General features: G+C 37.8%; 1 protein-coding gene across 1 annotated transcript in view; it reads right to left on the bottom strand.

Annotated features, from left to right (window-relative positions):
* LOC139727615 (uncharacterized) overlaps positions 1–7486 on the bottom strand; it is a 126893-nt gene extending 119407 nt beyond the window's left edge. Inside the window, exon 1 of the mRNA XM_071638597.1 lies at positions 7120–7486. The gene's annotated coding sequence lies outside the window, so the exon portion shown is untranslated. The remainder of the gene's footprint in view (positions 1–7119) is intronic.
* Between the last annotated feature and the right edge of the window lie 3631 nt (positions 7487–11117).

The raw sequence follows: 11117 nt of genomic DNA, 5'->3' as shown, positions 1-11117 counted from the left end.
GATGGTCAAAATGATGTATTTTCTTCCCATCGAGAAAAAGTGAGGATACAGGATACCACAATGTGGGAGGAATGTATCGTACAGGCGATGTGCCAAGTAAGGTATAGTGATTCCTACGATCTCACCACTTGAAAACAGACTTACACTAATTCCCACCCACATGATAGAAAGCTGTTTTTGTTTGGCTTTTTTTAAAATTGATTGTTGCTGTTGGTTTTTGTTTTGTTTGTTGTTGTTGTTGTATTCATTTTCATGGGTTATACTTTGACATGCAACCACAGCAAGCAGAATGAGAGATTTTATTTTCACGCTGGTCGTTGGTATCAGCGGTTTTAACATTGTTTTTGCTGTTGCTGTCCAGTGCAGCGTGAGCGTTGGAGCGAAATTGAACGGGGTAAGGATCTAACGTCTGCTATAGCACATGAAATTCATCACCCAGTACACTTTTGCTTTTGTTTTGTTTTTTCTGCTTTTTTTTTGTAACAAAGCAATTATAGGATTTGGATACACGTGGGCTTACGAAATATGATTTTTTTTGGGGGGGGGGGGTGAAGGGGGTGACTATTCGGCTCAGACATACTTCTCACTTCGTTGTTTTGCTTTGATACAAAATTCTCAGAAGGTACCTAGTTCTAGCAGAGCAGAACCCAGACAGGATCAGACACTGATCTTATCCTATATCTTTTTTTTTTCTTTCTCTCTGTTCACTATCATATTTTTTCAAATATCAAACGGACTGCTTTTTTGAGCATCCTAAGGGGGTGAGATCAACAGGAATTCACTTTAAATGCAAATTCCACTCGGGCTCTTCTGATTAGCTTTCAAAAGGGCGAGGTTGATAAAGTAGTCCGTTGCGTCGAGTTCGCCTGTTTCTCTCCTTTATAGACAGAGATTATAGGGCGACGTAAGCAGGGCAATCTCTAATTAAAGCATCTGGGACTGGTATACAACGAACCTTTACAGCATTTTCAAGATGTAATTCAATGCAGCTATACCATGGCATCCCTAGACTTTTAACGGGCAACGTTGATTCGTCGACAAAACATTGAACCGTATAAATTCACCGTTTGAATAGTAAACTTCAGAGACACTTCATTGACAAGAATATTGCCCCTCTTCATCCGAAATATACAAACACACATACACACACTCGATGCACATATACGACTATATTTTTAACACACACGTCGTTTATTCCATTGTCTACGTCACAATGGAACGATGTTGCATGTGAGCATCCTTTTTTTTAAAGGGTGGGGTATGGGATGGAGGGACAAAGAGTTGACAATACTGTATCATTGTGCTATAAGTTTCAGTGTAGCCAACATTTTTCTATACTTTATGTGACACAGCGGATAAGACTCCCGACTCCCAATCCGAGGAACCGAGTTCGAATCCCGCCCAGTGCTTACGTCCTTGGACAAGATGTTTTTATCCACATTGTCCCTCTCGACCCAGGTGTACAAATGGGTACCTGGCAACTCTAGGGTAATAATAATGGCATTGCCCTCTGGTCGAGCAGTGGTAACACTGAAGAGGCTACCCTGGATAAAGAAAACATGATGATGATGATGATGATGATGATGGTGGTGGTGGTGGTGGTGTTGGTGGCTGTTATTATTATTATTATTATTATTATTATCATTAATATTATTATATTTATTTATTTCTATTATTTCTATTACAGCGCCTCTGAGGGGAATGCATATTATTACCACAAACTACATTTTTTTTTTTTTTTTTTTTGGGGGGGGGGCTCCCTCACCATTTTAAGCATTATTTGGTAAATAATTACCATGCATCCTGGCTTCTCAAAAAAAAAGGGGAGTTCAGCTTATGTTGACCATAGAAAGTGGCATACATGTGTTCAGTGGGAGTGTATTAGAAAGAAAAGTGTTGAGGAACGTGGGAGCTCCACCTCGGACAGGAATGGGGGAGAGACGGGCAACCATGAGTACGGATTATCGTGGTTTCGCGGTCATCTCTTCAACCGTGCAGTCAGGATTGTTTCGTCACGGGCATTGGCAGGCACCAAGAGACATAAAACAAACAGAACAGGAACCCGCGAGCTAGTTGTGGTCAATGCACGCTGTCAATTTGGAGAAGGATGCGGATGATATAATTTGCAGTTACCTCTTACCAACCCGTTCAAGGATGGGGATTTTTTTTTACCCCCTCCACACTTTTTTTTAATTTCATTTATTTTTTTTAGGAAGGGGAGGGGTCTCTTTAAATTCGAGTCTTTCGTGCGAGTAATGTAACGCAAATGTTTCATCGCACGAGCCTGACAACCTCGTGACGTCAGTGCGAAAGCAATTTATCTAATCGGGTCGAATTTCAGCGCATGGGAGCGGAAAATTTGTCAAAACCACTTTCTAGGGGAAAACTTTCCTTTCCCCCCAATTTGATTCGATGATAAATAATTTATTATTCATACCACAAGGAATCTTACCCTACCCAAACAATCGAAACAGCTCTACTATGATATGTCAAACATGTTATCTCGCTCTAGCTTTTCTCTCTCTCTCTCTCTCTCTCTCTCTCTCTCTTTCTCTGTCTGTCTTATTTCATAGGGAAGAAGAGGATGAGTATGAGATGGGCATATCTCAGAAATCACCTGGAAAAGTGTCATCTTATTTTTCTTTCGCGTCGATTTTACAAAATCGAGAGTAAACTGCGGTTCCCTTGCACAGAGCCCTCAGGGGAAAGCAGTATGGTTTCAGTCATACCATTCTACAGGTTATGATACGTCAGATAGACGGCTATCAAATAAAGCACTGTCGACTAATTCACCCTCTTTTGTTGTTGTTGTTGTTGTTTTGTTGTTGTTTTGTCGTTGTAATGGGATTTTAAATGTCATGTTGTGTAGGTGTGTCTCTTAAATCTCTTTGCGTAGAGAGATGAGGAGAATTTGGGTATTTCCTAACATTTCAGGGATCGGCTTAACGGTGCGGCATTCTAAAATATTTTTGGCCTCGGCGTTTGCAAATCATAACCACCTTTCGATCTGGAAAATAATCTTTAATCATGCTCGTACAGGCATAATGACATTGGAGTCACTGTTGCGATGATAAGCATGAGCAAATAAAATCACATTTCACTAAATGACACTTTCGACAATCCAAGGATAACAAATTGGATGAATATCTTTATATCTCGCCACTGCTAACGTCACGCGCAGTCTGATCGTAAATCAATATGAAATCCAACTCGCTTTCCATTTTCCATCTCCGGATAAAATATCTCGGAAGTATGAGATTATGTCTAACGAGACTACAGTTACCTCCACCCTCTCCCCCCCCCCCCCCCCTCCCTCCTCCCCGTGACTTTGGCTAAGCACTGGAATATGTACGACATTTATCAAGCCTTTATTCTAAAACATCGTAAGAGACGCTTCTGCCGAACACATGTACATTATTGTGAGATCTGGCCCAAAAAAAAAATGATAATAATAAAAAACGTGTTTTTTTTTTGTTTTTTGGAAATATCATTGGTATTCGTTTTTCACCTGTTTCAAAAAACTTCCGTTTGTTATGTTTGCAGTGGAAGATTTTAACGGTGTATTTTTCCTATCTTTTCTCTGTGTATGATGAAAGATCCGGAGAAGTTTGGCCTATATATTTATGAATCAATTGCAATTAATGTTAGATATTTATTGCATCGGACTGTTTGATGATCATAGTTGTGCGAGAGCTCCGACGAAATCCCGTTGCGAATTTTTGACATTGAAATCGAGAAGAATCGCGGAAAAGAAAGAAAGAAAAAAACTCTGATATAATTTGAGCTATTCGCATAGTCGTTCCGAAATCCTCTTTTATTTTTTCCTGGAGTTGAACATACGGGATTGGTGTGATAAGACGAGCATTTAAAAAAAAAAAACAACAACAACAACAAATAAATAGAAACACACTTCCGCCTCCGAAAAAAAACAAACAACCTGAATGTCACACCATAGTTAAGTCATTCTACTGACAAGCCTACTGCCTCTTCACCAAGCGTGTTTCCAAGTTCACCCCTTTCTTACATTGTAATCAAACAAGTGGTACAGTGTTCAGCTCCACATGTACCTCTTCAGAGCTCGGTTAAGCCATACTAAGCTCCTATTTCCTTCATGAAATGTAGAATTTGAAAATGAAAATATAAATTCAAATAACGGAGAAATTATGTTCCGATTGCAGGTAGCATCATACAAAAAAAAATGAGCCAAAGATAGGAAGATGCCAAGTGATTCAGAACTATATACATCAAACTCTTATTGAAATTTTGAGGTAAGAAAAAGACCCCCTTATGTTAGTTATTATGATCATGTCTCAAATAGCGAATGGAATAGTTTTTTCTTTACATGAAACCATACAAATCACTTAATGCGCTCATGAGACAAGACATAATTTCTCGAACACAATACATGACAATGTTTTAAAGGTTTTTCCCGCCAATTTCGTAGAAATTTCATTTATTTTCCTGTTATGTGTATTCAAATTCGTATGTTTAAAGTGATGCAGTGACTTTGGTCAAATGACTTTCACGTTTAATGCTTTAAAATTCGTTTTTAGGCATCGAAATTAGTGGTCACTAGCTCAAATTCGGATGTGAGCAATCAATTTTGTGTTTAGGCATTGATTTCCAAGTTTGTGCATTCAAATTAGTGCGATGGGATCGATAAGCACTAAAAAGCACCTTCAAATTCGTTTTTCAGTAAACGATTTTCACAATTGAGCATTCAATTTCGTAATGCACGTGTATATAGACGGGCAAGAGTGATTAGGTCCAGCTAGTCATTAAATGTGACTTTTACTTTTTGTCTTACATTTCATCATTATGATCAGCATTAGATTATATGAATATTCACATTGATTTCTTTTGCTAAACATGTTATGTAAGCTTCAATACAAAATCATCATTTCGTCATGACATCTCATCGCTGTCTCTGTCTCTAATTTATATATCTTTATTACATTAAAGGGATCGTATAGTTTAGGTTGAAACCTAATTTCAGGTTTCTAACATATTTTGGTGAGATAATGAGAAACCTCTTATGAAATATGAAAGATCATGTAATCTCATGAGGAATTCAACGTTTATGTGATGAAAATTGGTTTTGAAATGGCTGAGATATCCAAAACAGAGCATTTCTGATAAAGTGTGGGACCCACATTTTATCATGATCGCTTTGTTTTATTTTGTTTTTGGATGTTTCAGTCATTTCAAACCCGATTTTCATCAAATAAACTTTGAATTCCTCTTAAGATGGTATGCTCTGTACTATTTCATAAGTGTTTTCTTGGTATCTCGTAAAAAGTTAAAAGCCCAATTCTCATCTCCACCAATACTGTACCATCCCTTTAAGATAATCATATTGTGTTTACAATCTTCATTTGACATCGTTTTCTTACTTATGATCTTCATACAGCTTTCTGATTTTCATCTTATATATTTATTTGAGTCACCCTGTGTCATCAACATGTAGATTAAAACGCAGTACAAGTGATGTACTTTTTAATGGACACTTAAAGCTTTAATTTGATTCCCCTTAATGAACTTGTTTGCCCATATTCGAACTTGAATACTCCGAAAGAGCTGGCTACAGATGAAGAATAAATTGGATAACCATTGCCGAAAATGTATGCGCATTCAATGAATTAGAATGTGCAAATGCGAGGTCGGTTGCCAAATTAGTCAATTTGAACAAAGAAAAACGATTTTGAAAGACCGTGTTTTGATGCCTGAGCAAATTCGAAGAAAACGAATGCTTCAAAATGAAATTGAATGACAAAACAATGAAATTGGCCGGGATAAAACCTAGTTTTTCAACGTTGCGGTATAAAAAGCGATGGTGTAGTAAAAAATGATATGTTGACAGCGTTTTATTCAACAACACCATTACTTATTTATGACAACCATGTCTTACACAAAGACAGCGGTATTCTACAGTATTAACAAGGGGGTTCAACGTACGACGACATTCCTACGCATAAAAGATCTCGTTCGAACCTAACACCCCCGCGAACTAAATATCCAGAGGCATGTTGGTAAGGTTCATTCATTCGTTCCATTCATCAATTTCATACCCACTGAACGCATCATTCGACTTTTTCTCATAGATTTTTTTTCCTTTTTTGTGGTGGTGGTGGTGGTCTTTATGATGTCTCGAGATAGGTGAGTGCTCTTAAGGCAGTGAAAAGGTGTCACGAATAAGCATTAATATGTTTGTAACCTTTCCTTTCCTCTCACTCTCTCTCTCCTTTGATATATTTGTGTTATGAGTGCGAGAACAGTGACGAAAAAAATATTGTCGTGGATTAATAGACTGAGGACAGCGACGTAATGGATTTTTTTTTTCTTTCGAATATGAGGGAGAGAAAGATGATAATAGTGCTTGGAGATGCCATACCCATGGTATTTTTGCAAATCTAGAAAGAGAAAAACACAACCCACTGCTCTGATTACATATTAAGCTTCAAGGCAGCAGGAAGAAAGGGAGTTTACGTTATTTTCATCTTTCTACGGAAATCCATGCCTATATTCAATTATATCAAATTGTCCTTAATCTCGTACAAAGAAAATAAAATGGATTGAATTATCGACTCCAAAAACTACACACTCCTTAAATATCTGTATATTTCTAAAAAAAGAAAATTATGGATCCATCATTATGAGATATTTGAAAATGCATGGAACTTCAAAGAAAGGAAAAGGCAAAAGGAGAAAGGCGTTGTTTGCCAATGAACATGTTCTATTTCTTTTATCGTATCAAATCCTCATTTCAGATCCCAAATTTATAGAAGAGAGTAGAAAACGAGCATTTCTCATTCCAACCGAAGGACGGATTCCACAGTACACCTCATTATTCATTGTTAGATGTTCTTGTGCTGTCATGATTATCTATCAATATTGGCTGTGACCACACCATCCATTTATTCGCTTCGAAGGATGCGCCGATGCTTTGTACAATGTTCGCAGAGAGGTCGAGAGAATAACCAAGTAAAATAAAGAATAGAAGACGCGTTTGATGTATCATATCTTTAACTATATGATGAATACGATATGAAAACGCGTTACCGCATGAGAGAGATGAATTTGACAGAAAACATACAAACATAATGAAATTAATCGGCCTACCTTCAAGGAATATGTCTTTGAAGTTAGTCGGGAACAGGAGACCTTCCCCCGTCTCCCTGTTTTCTTCGACTTGTTTCCTCCCGTGTACTTCCCAGTGCTGCTTCCTTTCTTCTCAGCTCTTTGAAACTCTTTCTTGGTCCTCTCTAGCTAAAAGATGCCAGTCTAATCAATGGATTTTTTCTCTTGAACGCCGCTCAGCGAGGAAAGAAAACGTCGAGTTCGATTTGTCACGCGCAACCATCAAGGCGGGGGACTCGGTATATAGCGATCGGCAGCACCCATGAATCGTGTCTGCGGCAAAATTAAGAAGTTCGCGGGGAAACGAATGTACCAATCTCGTGACCGCCCCGCGCACCCAGCTCCAGTGGTCTTGTTCAATTTTAACTGTGGAATCACCTCTCTGTCTTGAGCCATATAAACTGCACGTTTCCCGCTGTACATGGACATGTCTTTCCGTGGGCGGGCGCTGTCCAAAGTAGGGGAGAAAAAAAAACGATCTGAAGCGCCGGGAGCATCCTTTATTGTCTTTTTGTTTTGACTTTTTCTTTCCTCACGACAACAGCCACCGAAAGTACCATCTGTTTTTAGTAGTTCCTTTTTATCATGAGACAAGCGATCAAATGATATTATATTCTCCGTGTGGGTGATAAAATGATATGCCTCGAATCTCTATCTACACTGCTTTACAAGCGTCATCGTGCCGGGGCGAGTGAGAACAGAAAAACGGAATAATGTACGATATGCGGGGCTAAAAATAGGCGTTGGTAGAAGGTACCCACATCCGAACAAATCTTCGAAAACATTTATGTAAGGGTTAGTTATTACAGGGAGACATGATAAATATAAGAGCCGTATCAGGATTAATATCACATTATCAAGTTACATTAGTGTCCGGCATGATGTTAAGGAATAGTAGACCTGCTATTTTTATACGCTCGGGTCTAATCTAAATACATAAAGCGTGTGCTGCATCGGTAATGAATTTCTGTCTCTAATACTCGGTAAATCTTGAAATGTCATTGTAGAATGGAGTCCATATATCTTTCTACATTGCATTCGTTTATACACGAGGCATAGTTAATAAGATTTCAATTGTTATAGTGATGCATACTGATGTGTGTGTCTTTTATCACTAATAATTATCATTATTGCCTGAACGTGGACAATGCACTTCACATGTAGTCATATATATACAGTTAAACAAGGAAAAAACGTCGAAATCGCTAGAATTTATTCTTATGACTTTAAGATTTGACAATCACGAGACGTGAAATATGGTGCCGATTTGGCTCCATTCAATCTACCGTTTAGGTGCTTGGACGTTGGCATGTGCGAGAAAATGCAAGAAAGAATATGTCCGTCTTTCTTTCCACGGCATTTTGGGCATGTTCCCGTACATAGGATCTCAGGTTCGGAGGATTACAGCCATCTTGAATTCAATCCAACCGCCGGTACTACGGGTGTAGCACATGTAAGGCATGCCTTGTCATGGAAAATATGAAAAATCCCCCCAAGCTGCCTAAAATGTGGCGCTAAGCTGGCTAATTGCCTCCATATCGCTGGAAGATATTAGAGAAATATGATTGATGTGGATAAGAAGAAAAAAAGAGTAAAGAAAAGTAGTGCGAGGTGGTGGAATGACGGCACCTGCCCCCATATCATTGCGGAGCAGAAAAGGAGGGAAAAAAATAAAGTAAAACGATAATGGTAAATATACTTCTGACAAATTCATTGGCCGCAAAGAAAAAAAAAAGAATCAGATCATAGCTAAAAGTTCAGACAAGATCTGCTAATTCGACCATGTATTCCCTCCTTTCATTGCGAATGCATCGTGAAACAAAGTCTATTGTATGATTAGATGAATTGGGCATACCAATATGAGTTGATAAAACAGAGAAATCGTGTAAATGTCATAGTTTACCTGTCCTCTGAGGAAAGTAGCAAACTAATCATGTTCAGAATGAAGGCTTCATGATCTTTCGGTAGTTCTATATATTACAACATCGCAAAAGTTAATGCAAGCCGAATAATCGATATGGACGACGGAGCTCATGATTACAATCTAAGATCGAGTAAACTGAACCCAATTATACTAAGCTTCTTAAATTCCTTTAGCTCAGTCACAGTCATACATGATACCTAAACGGCTGTACGGGTGACAGAGATATACGAGATGTGATGAATAAATATAATCCTTTTGTCCTGAAAACAGCATGTATTGGTGTGCGTGGGTTGCATAGATAAACGTTCCATTCGCATGACTTTGTGTTATCTTTCGTAGATATGAATGTAGCGCTGCCCAGCGCATAGTGTTCCCAACGGTCCAAAGAATATAGAAGGACTCTCTATTAGCTAATCTAATTCGGACACGTGATTCATAAACTAGCTCATAGGTAGAACGATGACCTTCATTTTAAAGGGGAGTGAATCACATGGAACTGAAACATGAAACTACGTATTTATCTCATGGTTGTCAGTATGGTGTCTCTGTAATAGCGAAGTTCATGTTCATGTGTTTTGATTTCTTTATAGTCCCTGTATGCATTTTGACCTATTCATACGATGTCTTATAACGTGTTTTTTTTCTGTAATGTCTCCCAGGATAAATGTGTTTGAGACCTTTGTTTCATGCCATTGCATATAGAAACCTAAGAATTATCGAAATGTCGATACAGTGCACTCCCGTTATAACGAACACGGTTATAACGAAATTCCGGTTACAACGAAGTAAAAATTCAGGCTCCAACATCATCTATGTTATATCTATGTTTTTTATTTATGTATTTGTTCGGTTATAACGAAATTTCGATATAGCGAAATTAACTGCCGGTCCCGGGGACTTCGTTATAACGGGAATCCACTGTTTTCCAAATGTCACAGCCCTCGTGCCTATGAGCAAAAGACAGTATTTCCAAAGAAATGCAAGTTGTTGCAATATTGAAAACTACAAAATGGAGAGATACGATCATCTTGAACTGCGACAGAATAGGTGTCTCTCCAGGAAATTTTTAAGACTCTTTATATTCACATAAAGATCATAATCATAATAATCATATTCGCTCGTTCATATGTGAGATGAATGAGTGACATCTAGATCTCTATTGAAATAAAAATTGAAGTGTTGCGTTGGCGTACATCTACTCTCAATACACCACATCAACGCTTGTTTTAATTCATTTAATATTGATTTTCGTGGAGTGCTTTTGCAATTGAAGTTAACAGTGCTGTTTTGATTGTATACGCGGTCAATGCATTGTGGTCAACGGCTTCACTGGTACTTTTCGCAGTTTAATATGGCGGGGAAATTTGAAATGTACTTGAAATAAACAAGGCAACATTTTTACTCGAATAGGTATATCGGCTAATTTTGCGTATAGAAACTGAACATGTTTCATAACAAATTCTATGTCAATGTATCCTATCAAATTGATGTAGAGGTGTATTACACCTAAACGATTACTGTACATGATGTCTTAAAGATGGCATATCAAAAATAGTACCAATGTAGAAGTATTGGAAATGTATTGACCTGTTTGTATTTTTGCAATGACAACAAGAGATTAACATATATTAGTGTCAATGTGGAATTGTGGAGAACTGTCAGCTATCAGTTTTGATAATTGCAGTAATGACACTGGATAAAAGTGGAACTGGATATCACTTCATGAACAATATTACCGAAATACTTTACGTTACTAAATGTATTACCTTTTGTCGTGTACACAAAACGAACATAATGTATCTATGTAACTACTTTCTATTTACCACTTGCCATGTCTACTAACCATGTAAGTCAGCGGTTGTTATTTTTTTTTTATTCAAACTAAACCCAGTTTGGCATATCCAATCAAATATTTGGTTTGAGTCCGTTGTTTTCACTGATTTTCAGCCTCGTTTTTGTTTGTTTGTTTGTTTGTATGTTTTTGAGGGTGTCCTACCCAGATAACAAAGTACCATATCGTCAGTAGAGATTTATGTTTCTGTTGAATACTATGCCA

This window comes from Diadema antillarum, unplaced genomic scaffold, assembly GCF_040938485.1.
Source record: "Diadema antillarum isolate AM-2024a unplaced genomic scaffold, OU_Dant_1.0 seq00000136_RagTag, whole genome shotgun sequence".
NCBI lineage: Eukaryota > Metazoa > Echinodermata > Echinoidea > Diadematoida > Diadematidae > Diadema > Diadema antillarum.
The sequence above is the reverse complement of the archived record's forward strand: the minus strand, read 5'-3'. Positions and strand labels throughout refer to the sequence as shown.